This window comes from Crocuta crocuta, unplaced genomic scaffold (genome assembly GCF_008692635.1).
Source record: "Crocuta crocuta isolate KB4526 unplaced genomic scaffold, BGI_CrCroc_1.0 scaffold425, whole genome shotgun sequence".
In the NCBI taxonomy this organism is placed as follows: domain Eukaryota; kingdom Metazoa; phylum Chordata; class Mammalia; order Carnivora; family Hyaenidae; genus Crocuta; species Crocuta crocuta.
Window position 1 is genome coordinate 1,073,560 of NW_027531909.1, and position 19,553 is coordinate 1,093,112.

General features: G+C 39.3%; 1 protein-coding gene and 1 pseudogene across 3 annotated transcripts in view; one reads left to right on the forward strand and one right to left on the reverse strand.

Moving 5' to 3' along the window:
* Positions 1-19,553, forward strand: part of FOCAD (focadhesin) — a 377,756-nt gene that overhangs the window by 211,138 nt on the left and 147,065 nt on the right. The gene's annotated exons all lie outside the window — the stretch shown is intronic.
* LOC144240367 (U2 spliceosomal RNA) lies at positions 8-148 on the reverse strand (annotated as a pseudogene).

The following is a 19,553-nucleotide window of genomic DNA, read 5'->3' on the forward strand; positions in this document are numbered from 1 at the left end:
GTACTATATAATATCTAAATCCATTCAGGTTGTTGTAACACAAATAACTGAAACTGAGTGGCTTATTAATAAACATATATTTCTCATGGTCTGGAGGCTGGTAAGTTTGATACTACACTTGATCTTAGCCAAAAGGCCGAGAAGCTAGAGGCTGGTAAGTTTGAGATCCAGGTGCTAGTATATTCACTGTCTGGTAAGGGCCTGCCTCTTGGTTCATAGATAGCTATCTTCAGGGGTAGCTTTCTTCTTGCTATAACCTCACATGCTGAAGGGGAAGGACAGCTCTCCGTAGTCTCTTTATATGGACACCAATCCCAGGCATGAAGCTCTACCCTCATGACCTAGTCATCCCCTAAAGTTCCTAGCTCCTAAAACTATCACCTTGAGAATTATGATTTCACGATATGAATTTTGGAGGGGATGCAAATGTTAAGCCTACAGCAGCTTCTTTGTGTCTCACATTCCACTGTCTTGCAGAGGAATGGAGACCTCAAGACCTTTGTCTTATTTTGATTCCTTAATATTTTTCCTCTGCTCAGTTAAAGGCATGTCACTTTTCCATTGTTTCACCCCTTCCCCTTCTGTTTCTTTTCATGTTATGAAATCCAAATCCCCTATGATACTTTTATAAAAAATGCACTTTGAAAAAACTTCAACTGTCATGTTACAAAAGAAATAAGAAATCCAAAGAGTCTTTCTAACAAATACATGCTAATGTCTTTTAATCTTTTCTGTAATAATTATCATAACGTAACATTCACAATCAGTTAACTTCATTTATTATAAAGAATACTTACTTTCTGGGGCGCCTGGGTGGCTCAGTAAGTTAAGTGTCCAACTCTTGATTTAGGGTCATGTCATGATCTCAACGGTTTGTGAGTTCAAGCCTCGAGTTGGGCTTTGGGCTGAAAGTGTGGTGCCTGCTTGGGATTCTCTCTCTCTCTCTCTCTCTCTCTCTGTGTCTCTCTGTCTCTCCCTGCCCCTCTCCCACTCTCTCCCTCTCTCTTACTCAAAAACAAACAACAAAAAGAGAATACTTATTTTCTTACCCCTTCTTTTTCTTTTTTTAAAGTTTACTTATTTATTTGGTGAGAGGGAGAGAGCAGGAGAGGGGCAGAGAGAGAGAGAGAGAGAGAGAGAGAGAACCCCAAGCAGGTTCCACACTGCCAGCATGGAGCCTGACACAGGACTGGAACTCATGAACCGTGAGATCATGAGTTGAGCTGAAATCAAGAGTCGGACACTTAACCAACTAAGCCATCCAGGTGCCCTACCTTATCCCTTATTTTTCATCTTTCTTTTTTAGAGGATAGGTCCACTATTTTATTGATACTTACTAGAGGTAAATAGTGTTATTTACCATCTTTTCCTCATAGACTGTCCAAGTGTCCCAAGTTGTGAAATTTGTTGAAAATTATTGCATCACCGTTAACTTTGGCAATGGAAATACTCTTTAAAAAATGTTTGGTAATGAATAGCTTTATGTTCATTTAAATAAGTAGAAATAATCGATTTCCACTTGATGAGCCTTGATGATATCAATATATATCTTTAGGTTTTGTTTAAGCCTTTCCAAGCTTTTTGTGTATGTGTTCATTATGTGTGACGCTGCTGCTGTTATGTCCCGTGATGTGTGTTAAAGTTGCAAAAATACACTCAGCTTGGTGCCTCTTGCCAGGCCACATTTACTAATTTTGGGCTAACCTTTTTCTCCTTTTTTTTTCCCCTGCATGCATTCTGTGAGGCCATTTAGTCTGTCTTCTAATTGATATCATGTGTGAAGCATTGATGGTTGCCAAGAGTTTCCAGAATGAAAATAGTCAGCATCGTTCTAAATCTATTTCCCAGTAGCATTTGGTAGTAATTTGTCTATCCACTGCTTTTTAGATCCTTGACTGTCAAATATAATTAGGAATATAGAAAGCCTAAAACAGTGAAATTTTATAAACCAATAGGGAAAAGAGACTAAAATTGAATAACCCTATCTTTTAGAAAGTACCTCATTTGGAAAACCATCCCAAATCGGATTTCACTGGGCTTTCCCCTCCTTGCCTTTGTCTAGTAGGCAGAGCTCTTTTTCTAAAGGTTGAAATGGAACTCCTCAGTTTTAGAGTCACAGTCATGAAATTCATTTGTCCTGTAGGGTGAGATTAAGCCTGCAGTTACTGCTGCTTAATCATGTATCATGGTCTCCAATGAGAGAGTGAAAGGATGGATTCCAATCTAAATGTCAGCTCTGTCAAGGTGAAGATCATGGTTCCAGTATGAGGTTCTTCTGTGCTGTTTACTAAACAACAATTAGAAAGGGGAAATTCTAGGAATCTTGGTTGACCGTAAAGATAAGAATGTAGTTTCCATTTTGGAACTGGACAAGAAATGCACTCTCTCCTTAACACTGTTGGTATGTTGATTTAAGACTTCACACGTGGTTTTTGTTTGTTTGTTTTTGTATGCTGGACTCCGTGAAAGTTACAGCTACTATTTCTTTGGTACCTCATGTGAATTTGGACGTTTTATGATGTGAGGATTCTTTTTTTTCTTTTTTTTTTTTTAATAGAGTGAGCAGGGGAGAGAGGGACAGAGAGAGAGAAAGAGACAGAGAGAATCTCAAGCAGGCTCCAAGCTCAGTGCAGAGTCAGATGGGGGGCTCAATCCCAGGACCATGAACAGAGCTGAAATCAAGAGCCGATGCTCTACCGACTTGAGCCACCCAGGCGCCCCAGGGAGTTAATTTTATTTTGAAGAAACAGTGGCTCTAGCAATTTGAGTAACTTTCCAAGGTTCATATGGCTCATAAATGAAAGAGAAGGAAAGTAGGTCCAAGAGTTGCTCTGAGTCTAAAACTCTTGTTGTTTTGAGGCTTCCTTCCTTCGAAAAACATGAGCATTGAAAGAAGTACTTTCTTTAAGCAGAGGGTTTACCATTTTCAAAGGAAAATTAATATTTTTGCATTATCTTTTTCTTATTTTTTCCATTCAGATTTCTCATCTCATCACTTTTTGCCCCATACCATCTCTGTTTGCCTTAATTTTCTTTTCAAGTTTCTTTTTATTGATTTTGAGAGAGTAAATGAGAGCGCCTGCAAGGAGAGAGGGAGAGAGAGAGAATCCCAAGCAGGCTCTGTCAGCATGGAGCCCAACATGGGGCTCAATCCTACAAATCGTGAGATCATGCCCTGAGCAGAAATCAAGAGTTGGACACTTAACTGACCGAGCCTCCCAGGCACCCTGATTTGCCTTAAATTCCTTACTTCTTTTTGACTTAACACAGTTATGTCTCAGAGAAGCAATATTCTTCCCCCCTTCAATGTTTTGTTTTTTTGTTTTTTGTTTTTTATTTATTTCTAGGAGAGAGAGAGAGACAGCGTGAGCAGGGGAGGGTCAGAGAGAGAGGGAGTCACAGACTGAAACAGGCTCCAGGCACCGAGCTGGCAGTCAGCACAGAGCCCGACATGGGGCTCGAACCCATGAACCATGAGATCATGACCTAAGCGAAAGTCGGACGCTTAACTGGCTAAGCCACCCAGGCGCCCCCCCCCCTTCAAAACAGAGTTGTATTGAGCAACAATTCACATACCATTCATTTCATCCATTTAATGGTTACTATTTGATGGATTTTAGTATGTTTTCAGAGTTAAGCAGTTATCACCACGATCAATTTTAGGAAATCTCATCACTGCCACAGAAAACCTTGCATCCTTTAGCTGTTGCTTCCAAACCCCTCACATTTGCCCCAGCTCCAGGCAACCGCAGATCTACTTTCCGTCTATGGATTTACCTATTCTGGACAGTTTATATAAATGGAATCCTGCAACATATTGTTTTCTTGTGACTGACTTCTTTCAGTAAACATGTTTTCAAGATTCATTAATGTTCTAACGTGTATCAGTACTTCATGTCTTTCTCTGGTTGGGGAATATTCTGTCTGACTCTTCTACATTTTACCCATTTATCAGTTAATGAATATTTTCCTTTTTTTTTTTTTTTTTGGTCTATTATGAATGAATAAGGCTGCTATGAACATTTGTGTGCCGATTGTGGCGTAGACCTGTTTTCATTTTGGGGGGGTATATACCCATGGATGAAACTGCTGGGTCCCATGCTCACTCTATGTTTAACTGTTTAAGAAACTGCCAGCCTGTTTTCCAAAATGGCCATGCCAGTTTGCATTCCCACCAGCAGTGTGAGAAGGTTCTAATTTCGCTGCATCCTCAGCAACTCTTCTTCTTGGCTGCCTTCCCCCCCTTTTTAATTTTTTTTAATGTTTGTTTTTAAGAGACAGCGAGAGAGAGAGCATGCTTATGTGCGTGCATGCAACTGGGAGAGGGGCAGAGGGGGGGTGGACAGAGGATCTGAAGCCGGCTCCACTCTGACAGCAGAGAGCCTGATGTGGGGCTTGAGATCATGACCTGAGCTGAAGTCAGATGCTCAACTGACTGAGCCACCCAGGCACCTCTTTTTCCTTTTCTCTAACTGTAGCCATCCTGGTGCGTATGAAGTGGGATCTCAATAAGGCTTTGATTTGCATTTGATTGATGACATTGAGCTTTTCTTGTGTTTCTTGACCACTTGTATGTCTTGTTGGAGAAATGTCTATTCTTTTAAAAAAAATTTTTTTAATGTTTATTTATTTCTGAGAGAGAGAGAGACAGTGTGAGCAGGGGAGGGTCAGAGAGAGAGGGAGACACAGAATCTGAAGCAGGCTCCAGGCTCTGAGCTAGCTGTCAGCACAGAGCCCAACACAGGATTCAAACCCAAGAACCGTGAGATCATGGCCTGAGCCGAAGTCGGACGCTTAACTGACCGAGCCACCCAGGCACCCCAAGAAATGTCTCTTCTGATCCTTTGAATATTCTCTTCCTTGTAGTGTTTACCTTGCCTTGTCATCCAAGTTACATTTTGTTCCTATAGGGGTGATTAGTAAATGTTCTTCTACTTCAGAGTAAAGGAGACTGGGACATCACGAGCTTTTTTATGACCTTTTGCTACAAAAAGAGCTTATCAAACCATATGAAATATCAGATGAAGACCCATATGTTCTTTATCACTACTTTGTCTACATATTACATTTTCTTTGTTTTTAATGAAGTTAGCAGAATGTTTTAATTTTGGTTTATGTGAAACGATCAGAGATGTTTTAATAATAGAATTAATAAAAATATACTGATTTACTGAGCATTTTCTGTATAGTAACCATTATATACTACAATCATTATATTTATTATCTCATTTAATCTTACTAAAAGACCTTGTGAGTGCAAGGTACTGTTTTCTTCTGGAATGCTGACAGTGGTTAAATAATTGTTGGAGGTCATTAAGTTCACACGTGGTAGAAGCAAGATTCAAAACCAGATCTGTCTGAATTCATTTTTTTTAATTTAAATTTTTTAATGTTTATTTATTTTTGAAAGAGAGAATGTGAGCAAGGAAGGGACAGAGAGAGTGCGAGACACTGAAACCAAAGCAGGCTCCAGGCTCTGAGCTGTCGGCACAGAGCCCGATGCGTGGCTCGAACCCACGAACTGTGAGGTCATGACCTGAGCCGAGGTCAGACCCTTAACCAACTAAGCCACCCACACGCCCCCAGATCTGTCTGAATTCAAAGTCTACATCTTAATCACCTTAAAAAAAAACCCCAAAAACCCTAGCTTCTTGAGAGAGAATTCACAAACTGCCACTGACTGTTTTTATTAGTTATGTTTGTGTTCAGTTGATCTTGTTATGGTGTGATATTATTCGAGAAATCTCTTTATGAGTGTGACATTTGTACTCATTTCCCACATGTCTTCTCCGTTTCCTTTGTGATTGGTTTACTGCATGAGATTTTATATAACTTAGGCTTTGCATAAAGATCCTAATGAAAAAGATGTTTTCAACTAAACTAGATCGATTTGCAGTGTTTTTACTGATTAAAAATTAGATTATAGGCTTAAAGATGTGTTGCAGTGTTTTTGTGTCAGTTTTATAGACATTTGGTTTTTATAGCATTACATTTACTTTGAATAATGAGAAAAATTAGTATCCCTCATCAACTTCTCACAAAAACATTTTCATTGTGTTCATATACCTTTCTGTTGTATTTTCTTTACAAATATATATGTTTTTTCTACCTCCTCTACATTTTACTGGGAATTTATTTATTAATTTGAGAGAGAGAGAGTGTGTGCGCACAAGTGTGCATGAGTGGGGGAGGGCCAAAGAATTGGTTTTTGTGTTTTTTGTTTTCTTTTATTTTGTTTTGAGGAAGAGAGAATCTTAAGCAGGGTCCATGCCCAGCACAGAACTCTATATGGACCTCAGTCTCACAACCATGAGATCATGATCTGAGTCAAAATCAAGAGTCAGACGCTTAACGGACGGAGCCACCCAGGTGCCCAATTGCTAGGAATATTTTGGTGTTGCTACATATTTTCTGGACTGAATTCCATTGAGTAAAACTATCCTAAGCCCTCAAGTAGCTCATTTTTTATTGGATTTTAAGTTGCTTCCCATTTTTCTCTCTTTATAGTTAATAGTCTAAGAAGTAACAACAGAGATAAAGTTTTCTTTCAGATTATTTTCTTAGAATAAATATTTTAGAATCTTAAGGATATTTTTATGATCTTATTAAATAGTTAACTTATTTTTGTAGTAACTTTTCATGTGTACCTGAGCATGAGAGAGGGACGGAATGTGGCAATTTGTACCAAAGTTTCTGCCAGTATTATTTGTTACGAGGGAGAACAGTTCAGTTGTGTCACTACTTCATTAACTTCAGGGTAGCGTTTCTTCTTGTTATGATCATTCTGCTCACTACCAGTAGCCCATAATCCCTTATGTCCTAAAATTACAAGTTGTCGTTAAGGAAAGGAAAGATCTAAATTGTTTCCTCGAAGTGAATTTGCCCCATGTAACATTTAGCTTAAGGGATTTGGAGAATTATTAATGAAGGAGGCAGAGTGGTGATTTAATTCAATATAGACTTTTAAGTAGAAGTTATAAAAAGTTAAGTGTATTTTAGTTTTATTTTTAAATCATTTGTGTATTGTTATGAGTGCTTTTGAAATTCACCTTGTTGACTTGAGATCATATTAAATCCAAACTTCATTTTTTGGTGCATGTGTGTGTATATGTATATATACTTTTTTTTTTTAATGTTTGTTTACTTTTGAGAGAAAAAGCACAAAGCAGAGAGAGACAGAGAAACCAAAGAACGCTCTGAGCTGTCAGTACAGAGTTCAGACGTGGGGCTCAAACTCACAAATGGTGAGATCGTGACCTGAGCCAAAGTTGGACACTTAACCACCTGAGCCACCCAGGCGGCCCTTGCTTTTACATTTTAAAGAAATGTCATTGCTTTACTTTATAGATTTATGGATCTTGTTCGTCTCCTAATCTCATACAGTTTGCTGCCTTTTCCAGAAGATGTTCAAGTAGAAAGAGTTGGTAGCTTTTCAGAAATGTTCTGCCACACTGTCATTTATTCCTCTGATGAGTAGAGGTGGGGAGGAGAGAAAGGAAAGAGGTCGTGGTACAGCTTTCCCTTCAAACCCTGCGACCACAACAGAAAACATTAGGCAAAGATTCCTTAGGCAGAAAACAAAAAGCATTAAACTTAAAAATGTTGACAATTTAAGCCAGGATGTGCAAGACTCTCTGGATATGAAGATTTATGAGACATTTTTGGCCTAGGGATTCACAGCTTAGGAAGAGAGAGCACTGTGGTCAATACACCCTAAAAAGAAACTTCATATCCTCCATGTCTCTGTCTCTATAGATTTCCCTGTGCCTGACATTCCATAGAAAAAGAGCCATATAATAGGTGGTTTTCGTGACTGGTTTTTCATTAGCGTAATGTTTTCAAGGTTCGTCTATGTTGGAGTGTGTATCAATATTATTTTTGTTTTTGCATTGTTAAAAAATGTTTATTGGGGCGCCTCAGTGGCTCAGTCGGTTGAGCGTCCGACTTCGGCTTAGGTCATGATCTCACAGTTCGTGGGTTCAAGCCCCGCATCGGGCTCTGTGCTGAATGCTTGCTCAGAGCCTGGAGCCTGCTTCAGATTCTGTGTCTCCTTCTCTCTCTGCCCCTCCCCCATTCATGCTCTGTCTTACTCTGTCTCTCAAAAATAAATAAATGTAAAAAAATATTTAAAAGTATGTTTATTTATTTTGAGAGAGAGAGCGCATGAGCAAGGGAGGGGCAGAGAGAGAGAGAGAGAGAGAGAGAGAGAGAAACACAAGCAGTCTCCATGCTGTCAGCGCCGAGCGAGAGAGAAACCCAAGCAGTCACCATGCTGTCAGCGCAGAGCTCAATGCGGGGTCTGTCTCATGAACCATGAGATCATGACCTGAACTGAAATCAAGAGTTGGATGCTTAATGAGCTGACTGTAGACACCCCTATCATATTTTTTATAGCTGCCTAATACCATGTTTTATTTATTTCATTAGGTGATGGACATTTGGGTTTTTCCCATTTTTTATTTTGGCTATTATGAATAATGCTGCTACGAACATTCATGAACAAGGTCTTGTGTTGACATGTTTCATTTTTCTTGGCTGTATATGGAAGAGTGCATTTGCTGGATCATATAACTCTAGCTATGTTTAACCGTGTGAGTAACGGCCGCACTGTTTCCCAAAGGAGCTGCACTGTTTTACCAGCATCTTCCTTCTCCTCTCCCCAAATACTGCAGAGGCTTCTAGAGAGCCAGGGCCACCAGGGCAGTATTAGCTGTTACCTACGTTCTTACAAAATGCACATGATGTGGATAGTCCATTAGGAATAAGGACATCAGAATATGTGGTCACAGAGAAGCGTTGCCAGGAAAGAGGAGCTGCCCTGGCCACTTGTTTCTTTCTAACTTTCTCCGGGACATGGTTGCCTTGCTACTTCAAATGATCTTGCCATCTGCTTTTGGGAAACTGCCAACCAACCCTTGTCTCACGAGGTGTCCCCTTCGACCAGTAATTAATAACAGTCCTGAAGGATGTGATGTTTACCATACTGAGGAGGTTTGTCTTCATAAAAACCAACATTTCTATACATTAGAGTTTTAAAACTTAGGGCCTATTATCATTGATTACCATAGGATTAATATTTTAAGTTCTAATGTTAACGAAAAATAGGAGAGCCTGGCTGGCTCAGTCAGCAGAGCGTGTGGCTCTAGATCTCTGGGTTGTGAGTTCAAACCCCATGTAAGGCATAAAGATTACTTAAAAATAAAATCTTGGTGGGGCGCCTGGCTGGCTCACTCGGTTGAGCGTCCGACTTCAGCTCAGGTCATGATCTCACAGTTTGTGGGTTCAAGCCCCGTGTCAGGCTCTGTGCTGACAGCCAGCTCAGAGCCTGGAGCCTGTTTCGGATTCTGTGTCTCCCTCTCTCTCAGATCCTCCCTTGCTCACGCGGTCTCTCTTCTCTCTTAGAAATGAATAAAACATTAAAAAAAATTTTTTTAAATAAAATCTTAGAAAAGAAAAAGAAAACTACAGCTATCTACTCTTTCTTGCTAATACAGGAATTTCTTGCAATACCTGGCCTGCTTTCCCACATGGCAATGACCACTCGGTGCTAAGTAGCACTTAGCAACTTCCTTCAGACGAGTGTGTGCTCTCATTTGCTGCTGTTCCTTGGCTTCTGAATTTACATTACCTGCCGGACTCAGGTAGTCCTTGCGAGTCTGTTCCTTATTTTAATATTACAAGTAATTTCATATAAGTGATCTCAGTTTGTCTTTGTAACAACTCTCCTTTCATCTGCCCCAACCACTCTTCAAAAAGTAAGTGGGTGTATGATTGGCTGATAACCACGGAAAAAGGTCAACCTTGTCAGTCATCGGGAAACATATACCCCACTGCAATCACTAAGATTAAAAAGACTCACGGTAGCAGATAGTAGAGAAGATGTGAATATCTCCCATGTTGTTGTCAGGAATATAAAATGATACAACCACTGAAGAAAAGCACTCATCAGTTTTTTGGGAAAGGTGAACATAAGCCTACTTTATGACCCAGCATTTCCACTTCTAGGTATTTACCTGAGTAAATGAAAACATGTCCACAAAAAGACTCGGACAAGAATGTTCATTTCAGGTTTATTGATGGTAACATATTTGGAAACAACCCAGATGGTCATCAGCTGGTCCATGGGTGAACAGATTGTGGAGTATTTGTACAGTGCAATGCATTCAGTAACAAGAAGGAATGTACCCTGCTGCTCATGACAACGTCGATGAATCTTGAGAACATGTTTGGTGAAAGAAGCCAGTCACATGGCATTTTTATGAAATTCAAGAATAGGCAAAATTATTCTATGGGGACAGAAGTTAGCATAGTGGTTAGCTTGGGCTGGGGAAGTAGCGGATAGAGAAAGGAGCCTCAGGAAATTCCTGGGCTGGGGTCCATATCTGTACTGGTAATATCGTAGCTACTAGCTACATGTAACTAGTAAGCACTTGAACTATGCCTAATTCAGATTATGATCTGCTGCAAATGTAAAATATACAGCCCATCCAAGCCTTATGAAGAAAAAGAGTGGAGCACATGGGTGGCTCAGTCATCTAAGCATTGGACTTTGGCTCGGGTCATGATCTTTCGGTTTGTGAGTTTGAGTCCCGTGGCAGGCTCTGTCTCGCTGGCAGCTCAGAGCATGGAGCCTACTTTGGATTCTATGTCTCCCTCTCTCAACCCCTCCCCTGCTCAGTCTCGCTCTGTTTCTCAAAAATGAATAAACGTTAAAAATAAAAGAAAAAAAGTAAAATACCACATTGATAATATTTTTAAAATCAATTATATATTAAAATGACCATATGTGGGGTATATTGGGTTAAGTAAAATACAGTCAAGTTAATTTTATCTGTCTCCTTTTACTTTTTAAAACATGGTTCCTCAAAGATTTAAAATTGAATATGTGACTCATATTCTATTTCCATGGTCTTTCCATCTTGATTGGGGCGGTGGTTTTCACTGTGTACAGAAGCCAGAGTTCATTGAATTGTACAATTAAGATCTGTACTTTTTGTTGTATGTTACTATACTTTAATAAAGCTATAAAAGCTGTCTTTTTTCACACTAGTTACTATATTTGGCGTTTGACATCCATTATTAAACTTCACAATAACCTTATGCTGTAAGTGATATTTGCTGATGAGCCTAGAGAGTCTAAGTAACATCTAAATTGGCACAGAAATAGGGGGTGACATGGAGATTTGAATACCCCAGGGATTGACCAGAAAAAAGTCTGTGCTTTTCCCATTTGATCGTGTTGCTTTACCAATTGTGATACAAGTGTGAGCTATACTTTGGAACAGTTTATTTTGTGACGTAAGCCATCAATTTCTAAACCTGTACTCGGGGAAGTGGTGAATGAGTCGTAAAATTTTTGCAGGATAATTCTGTAACTCCATCGGAATCTAGTAGCACTGCTGCTGGTGTTTTTCCAGGAGGAAAATAACTTCCAGTCTAAACAAACTGCCTGTAGTTGGAGGAGAAACCGCTACGGCGTGTGCAGAAAGGAAAATCAATACACTGTGCTGGAAAGGAGGACTCCTTCACTTTCAACATTTTCTCTCTCAAGTCTTCAGATGGGGATGTGAGGCTGTGCCAGCCCTCTGTTTTCTTAATCAGCTGTGAGTCTGTTGTAGCAAAAATTAATAGGCGTTGCAGGATCATGAAGAAAAGCTCTTTCATCTTGCCCAGCTCCAAGAGGGTGTCGTATTTTCAAAGCAGAGTATTGTACAATTGAGCAATAGATAAGGAGGGGAGAGGCCTTTCCTGGGGATTCTTGACCGCTGGAAGAGTTCACTTCAGGCCATTTGTCACAGCAGTGATTTTCCCGGAAATACCCTATGCCAAGGTTATGTTTTGGCTATTCTATCCTCTTTTATTGATTTATTTTCTGAAATCACGGGGGGAAGGTAGTTGTCCTGCCCTCTCTCATCATCCCAGCTCTTTGTCTCGCAGCTCCTTCGGAGCACCACAGGGTGGGAACGATTTTCAATGGGACTCAGCAGGTTTGAAAGGTTTTAGGGAGCGAGTGTGGTACAGAAATGGCCAATAGAAACCCTGTATTTTGTCGAAGCATTTTTCAGCGTGATAAATATAATTTAATATGGAAATGTGATCCATTGTCCCATGGCAGGTTTTCTCAGCTGTGTACAGTAAGGATCCTGTCGCCTACTGTGGATTCAGTATTTATGACACCCTGGAACTGCTTTTGTTGTTCTTACGTTTTGTTTGTGGGGACGTTTAAAGGTGGATTGCCTGTTCAACCTTGCAGAGGATTTGATTAAGTTTAATTTGCTATGCGTTAGGGAAGGAATTTGCTGGTCTTTTTGAACCGAGCTCTGTGTTATTTGTAGTTGGGGCATGTTTTTTTGATGCCTTCGGTCCTTTCTGGGCATGAAAACGCTTTTTGTACATTTGTTGAATCTATTTCCATGCTGAGCTTTTTATATCCTGCACAATGACCCTTTGCTCTTGTGGTTGTAGTTTGGCCTTATTTTTAACTTTAAAAGGACAGCAGGAACTTTTGCCTTTTATTAAACATTTGTGGGATATTATAACATTTACTTTGTCCCCGCATAAGTGGACTTTTCAGTATGGCTTTCATTTTCAAAATAAAAATTTAACTGTGTTATTTATGTATTTGCACCGTGGAATACGAGTCAGCACACATAGATGTGTGAAATGGGCGGGAAAGTAAAAATATTGTTTTTTTTTTTCTTTAACTAGAAAAGACTTAAGCTTCCCACTATTCTTTAATTGTTTGTTTGTTGGTTGGTTTTTAAGAAGTATTGGGGGATCATGTCAAGTTGAGCACTGTTCCAAAACTTATAATCGGAAATTTTAGATTTGAGGTCTTGGACTTGAACATTTCCTGTTTCTGCTTTTCTTTTTCTTTTTTTTCCTTTTTTTAAATTAAGTTTTTATTGTAATTCCAGTATAGTGAACATACAGTGTTTTATTAGTTTCAGGTGTGCAAGAGAGTGATTCAGCAATTTTGTGCATACTCAGGGCACCTCAGTCCTGACTAGATGCCCTCTAGTCCCCATCATCTATTTGTCCCAGTGTCACACCCACCTCCCTTGTTTTTGCTTTTATACTTCAGCGCCCCTTCCTCTGCTCTCTGGGCTTTAATGCTATGATCCTTTTAAAAAACTTTGAAAAATTTGGGATCTCAACTCTTGAAGTTACCACATGTAGGAGCTCCCCTGGCCCCCTATACGTTATCTTAATCCCATTTTCTGTTTATTTTTTGTGTTTAAAGAATTTGGGTATGAAATGTTTTCTCTCTCATACTGGAACCACGGCCTCTGAGGATTATTAACTGATGCAAGTCGTCTGTGACCGAACATGAACGCAGTTCGGGGTATCCAGCCGTGAGTTTCCGGCTGTCCGTCACAAACCCAGGGCATTCTTTAAAAGATCAAACAAGTTGGACACTGGGAGAGTTTCAGTGATACCAGTTAACATCAGAAGAGCTGGGCTCAGTGGTTGCAAATTGTGCTTCTCTGAATAAATGCCACTGAGCTGGAAATAATGACGTGACCAGAATGATGCTGTTGTGTACCATTCCGCCATTCCAGTGAATACAGCATATTGGTTTAAGCTTATACAAGGCGTGGGGGGTAAATGGGGACATGGGGTGTCGAGAGGGAATTACTGAATCAGGGTGGTAGACTAAATAGCATTAATGTTTGAAAGGCTTTATGGATTTTGAGTTCTTACTGAAAGCATTGTTTGGGTGCCTTCCAAGAGCTTAAAAGGTTTATTTTAAAAATAAAAAAAGATTTTATTCAGGGTTACCTTTAAGTGACCTAGAACTTTGAACTTTGATCAAAAAATGGCATTGTTATCGGTGGTGCTTAAACTCCTCTCTGTGCCATGTAAATGTATGGATAAAAACAGAAGTATTGCACCCTGTCATGGCCTAAGATAAAATATTGCTAAGAGGCTCAATTCTAGAAACACCGGTTCAAGATTAGACTTCACCTTGATTGGATGACTAAAATCACGTGTTGGTGAAAGGTGGTTAACTTGCTTAGGAAATATTTGGAATAAAGACAGTAAGAATTTGGAGCACCTGGGTGGCTCAGTCGGTCAAGTGTCCGACTTTGGCTCGGGTCATGATCTCGTGGTTCCTGAGTTCAAGCCCTGCATCGGACTCTGCTGACAGCTTGGAGACTAGAGACTTCGGATTCTGTGTCTTCCTCTCTCTCTGCCCTTCCCCTGCTCTCACTCTGTCTCGTTCTCCCTCAAAATAAAGAAACATTAAAAAAAAATCAGTAAGAATTTGGTAAGTCTCCACAGGTACAGAATTACTCAGTCTCTCTCTAACACACATGCGATTCCAGAAGGAGTATTTAAAGGAGGCAATATATGCATTCTGTTTTAATTCTTTAGTTTTAAGTTCAGAAGACTTTTTATAGTTTATAGTGAAGGATTTCTTAGTTTGTGGACTATATTATTGGATATCATTCTAAAGCTTTTTTCATGTTTTGAGTATATATTATTTAGGTGACTTCTTACCATGGGTCGTGTGGTCTTCTTTTTGACCTTTATGAAAGCTGGGCTAGTTTTTCTCACAATAGCAAGGTGGAATGTGTTGACCTAGGTCCTAATTCAGCAGTAATGGGTAAGATAGTCTCAGAGGTACCATTCTTCCTGCTTCAGAGCCATGCCACACTGCCTCTACTTATGTCCGTGGTCATTTGAGCAATTAACATACTTAAACAAATTGACGTGAAATGACTTTGGTCTGACATCGAAATATAGGTAAAATAAAAGAATGTCATTGACTTTGTTTCATTATGTTATACTTAAAACTTCAGCTAGGGTATATTTCTTTCACTTGTTTGGCTTCGCTACTACATGAAAGTTATGGACTTCACAGAAAAATGAATGGTGATAGTTTTTAATATATAGAGTAGGGTTTTCAAAAGTTTGTGGAAAGTCTGAGCTACTAAATCAGAATCTCTAGAGACGAAGCCTAAGATGTCTTTTTGTTTTGTTTTGTTTTAATGACTTGCCCAGTGCAGTGATGTGCACTGATGTTTGGGACCAGCGGTAAGAGCAGCAGTCTTTAAAGTGGATTGCGTGCAAGCCTGCCCATGAGGTATAGGAAGAAGATACTAGAATATTTATTTATTTCTCTTTTATCTCAAAAAGAGAGAAATTAAGCTTCAATAATATTTAACATGTAGATTAATGGTTTCTTGTGCTTCCCATCAGATGATCATGTGTCACCTAAAATAGCCAGGTATTCTAAAAGAAGAGGGAGAGTTCCACAATGAAGACCAGCTGTAGCATCATCTCTCCTCTGTTAGAATATGGCAGTTCATTAGAGTGTAAGCATAGCAGCTAAGTGAATTTATAGGAGATCTATATGCATACATGTATACATCCATATGTAGTTGTCATTTTGCATATATTTATATGTGTGTGGGATGTGTGTGTATATATACCATATATACTATCCTATATAAATAATATACATAATAAATAATCCTATATAAGTGTATATAAAATACATAAATAGCATATATAAATATATAAAAATCCTATATAAATAATCCTATATATACACGTATATATATGTGTGTGTATATATATACACACACACAGACACACGTACACGTGTATATGTATATATATATATGTAGTTGTGTCATTTTATTGGACATGATGATTCTGGGTCTGGATTGTTGAAAAGTTTATCTGAAGCCCTGTTAACCACGACTTTATGGAATTTCTTCATCCCTTCATGTTATGCCTAAGCACAACCGCACACACATCATTTGCCTTTTTTTAAAAAATAATTAAATTGCTATATAATTTTTTGACAAGAGTGTCTTTTTAAGGAAATAATAGCTTTATTGAGATTTAATCCACATAGCATGAAGTTGACCATTAAAGTGTATAATTCAGTGACTTTTAGTATATTCACAACGTTTTGCATCCACCACCATTATCATATTCCAGAACGATCTAAAATAATTCCTGTGGTCTGCCAGATAATGGCCTCTAAAGATATTCAGGTCCTAATCTCTGGAACCTATGAATATAACCTTGTGTAATAAAGAAGACTCTGCATATCTGATTAATAAGTTAAAGATCTTAAGATGAATAGATTATGCCCCATTATCTGGGTGGTGCCTTAAATGTAATCACACCTGTCCCTGTAAGAAAGAGACAAGGAGACAGAATATGATATGAAGCCGAAGGACAAAAGGTGATGTGATATGAGGAAGGCACCCTGAACCACGCAATACAGGCAGCTTACGTAAACTAGAACAGGCCAGGAAATAGCCTCTCCTCCAGAGCCTCCAGAAGGAACCTTGATTTTTAGCTTTGTCAGACTTCTTTGAGCTCTGGCTTCCAGAACAGTAAGATAATAAGTTTCTGTCATGTTAGGCCACTAGATTTGTGGTAATTTGTTACAGCGGCCATAGGAAACAAGTACAGTCTCTCAAGGAAACTGTACCCACCAGCAGTCACTCTCAGTTGCCTGCGGAGAAAGCCCAGTCCCTGGCAACCACTTTCTTTCTTTACAGACTTGCCTCTTCTGGACTTTTCGTGTAAGTGGAATCATGCACTATAGAGCATTTTGTGTCTGGCTTCTTTCACCTAGCAAAACATTTTCGAGGCTCACCAAAACTCGACTCCTTTTCGTGGCCTAATAATACTCCACTGCATGGCCACCCATCCCTTTGTCCATGATGAACATCTGCATTGTCTCGCCTTTGTGGCTGTTATGAATCCAGCTTTGAAGATTTGTACACAAGTTTTTGCATGGACTTCCCGTTTTCAGTTCTCTGGATGGATACTTTGGAATGGGATTTCTGGGTCATATGCTCACTCTTCTTCATTTTTCATGAAACTGCCAAAGTGTTCTTCCAAGTGGTTGCACCATCTTACATTCTTCTCAGCTTCTCAGTGTGTGAGAGCTTCCATTTTTCCACACTTGTTATTATTTTTTTACTGTAGTCATTCTGTTGGATATGAAGTTTCTCACTGTGATTTTAATTGTAGTTTCCTATCGCTTTAAGAGTGTTGAGTGTCTTTTCATGTGCTTATCAACAGACTATATTATTCACAGTATTTTTCTGCTTTGGGTAAATTTTGTGTTTGTTTTTTAATTCTCAAATTAGCTAACATATAGTGTAGTCTTAGCTTCAGGAGTAGATTTCTTGTGATTCATCACTTACAACACCCAGTGCTCATCCCAGAAGTGCCCTCCTCAATGCCCGTCACCCATTTTCCCCACCTCCCACCCCCCCACTCCCATCGACCCTCAGTTTTTTCTCTGTATTTCAGAGTCTCCTATGATTTGCCTCCCTCTCTGTTTTTATCTTATTTTCCCTTCCCTTCCCATATGATTATCTGTTAAGTTTCTCAAATTCCACATGAGTGAAATCATATGATATGTCTTTCCCTGACTTATTTCTCTTAGCATAATACCTTCCAGTTCCATCTACATGGTTGCAAATGGCAAGACTTCATTCTTCTTCGTTGCCGAGTAGTATTCCATTGTGTGTATGTATACCACATCTTAGTTGTCTGTTCATTACCTGATGGGCATTTGGGCTCTTTCCATAATTTGGCTATTGTTGATAGCGCTGCTATAAACATTGGGGTGCATGTGCCCCTTCTAATCAGCATTTTTGTATCATTTGGATAAATTCCTAGTAGTGCAATTGCTGGGTCATAGGGTAGTTCTATTTTTAATTTTTCGAGGAACCTCTATGCTGTTTCCCAGAGTGGCCACACCAGTTTGCATTCCCACCAACAGTGCATGAGTGGATGATGTCACTATCTAGAGAGAAATCTAATTCACATCCTTGCTAACATCGTTGTTTTCTGAGTTATTTACTGTATTTTGTGCTAAGATTGGGATTGTCTCTGAAAAAAAATCTGTATTACATAGAGGTTCAAAAGTTATTGAACTTAAAGGTGTTTTACATTTTTTAAAAATGTTTATTTAGTTTTAACAGAGAGACAGAGACAGAGCATGAGCGGGGGAGGGACAGACAGGGAGGGAGACACAGAATCCAAAGCAGGCTCCAGGCTCTATGCTATCAGCACAGAGCCTGAGGTGGAGCTCAAACTCAGGAGCCATGAAATCATGACCTGAGCCGAAGTCAGATGCTTAACTGACTGAGCCACCCAAGCACCCCTACATTTTCCTTTTATTAAGAACAATTGTTTCTATTTATTTTGCTTAATATTTTCCTTCTTAGAGTTCATGTATATAACATGTGAATAAAGGTACATATATGCTGGTATGCTGATTTTCTTCTTTTTTGTCTTCTTTTTCTTCTTTTTCTTTTCTTTTCTCTTTCTTTCTTTCTTGCTTTCATACCAGTAGAGATGTACAAAGAAGCGTGTTTATAGGTCACTGGATTAGAGGTTGCTCCAGTGTGACACATGCTAAAAAGTCTTTCAAAGGTGCCACCACAAGCCATTTTTATGAAGAGGTCTGTTAAGGTGATCCCTTTTCTCAGGTTTTTTTTGTCATATATGGTATGTAGAAGCCCTTTGAAAGAATAAGGACTTGACTGTAAAGAAACCAGGATATAGTGTCCACTTACAGGAATTGCCTTTAAATGAGGAATGGAGAAGCAAATAGCATTATGTAATAACCACAAAGACAAGGGAAACAACTGTGCCATTTATGGAGTGCCTGTTGTGGTCAAGGCACAGTACTAAGTGTAACATACATTATTTCATTTAATTATTACACCATCTCTGAGTTTGGTCTTGTCTGTATTTTATATGTGAGTACAAGCTAAGACCCGTAGAGTCAAAGTAATTTTCCCAAGGGCACGAAGCTAAGGGGCAGAGTTGGGATTTCAATGCAAGGCTAATTCCTTGCCTTGTATTATGTATTATATCATATAATGTAATCAATTCTTCTCACTCACGTTCCCATCCCCCGGCCCACTTCTACCCCAAAGGTGGTGGAGATGTAGCCAACTGCCACTTGATAAATAAAACGGCAGAAGGAGAATGGCTTAGAGATTTAGCAAGCCAGAGCATTTCTGTTCAGCCACAGAAAACTCAAGAACCACTTAGAATTGGCTACGGTGTAGAGTCAGAGTTGCAGAACAGTATTAAAGAGGGACTTGATTCTAGTTACAAGTGACATACATCCTTGAGCCAAGCAAGACCATCTGCTTTCTGAGCCAACCCTGTGGAAGAAAGGGTAAACTGCTTTTATTTATACTCATTCATTCGTGTCTGTTTATTCAACTAAAATTTGTGTGCCTACTGTGGACAAGGCACCGTTAGATGCTAGAGACAGAACGGTGTAAAGGACAGACTTAGTTCATACCCTTGGGAAACTCTCCTCGGAAGTTGGGGGCCTGGAGCACATAGGCATTTAACCATTCATGGTATACCTCACTGTTGGCAGTTGATGAATTCTACAAAGCAGGATTATAAACTGCAGTGGAATAAGTTGAGTGAATTTAAGGTAATCAAGGAATGCTAGTAAAACTTTCGTTATTAGTGAGATGGTTCGCAGTTCATCATGAGGTTAAATGATTGGCTTCTGTTTCTCCTTTATGAAATGCCCT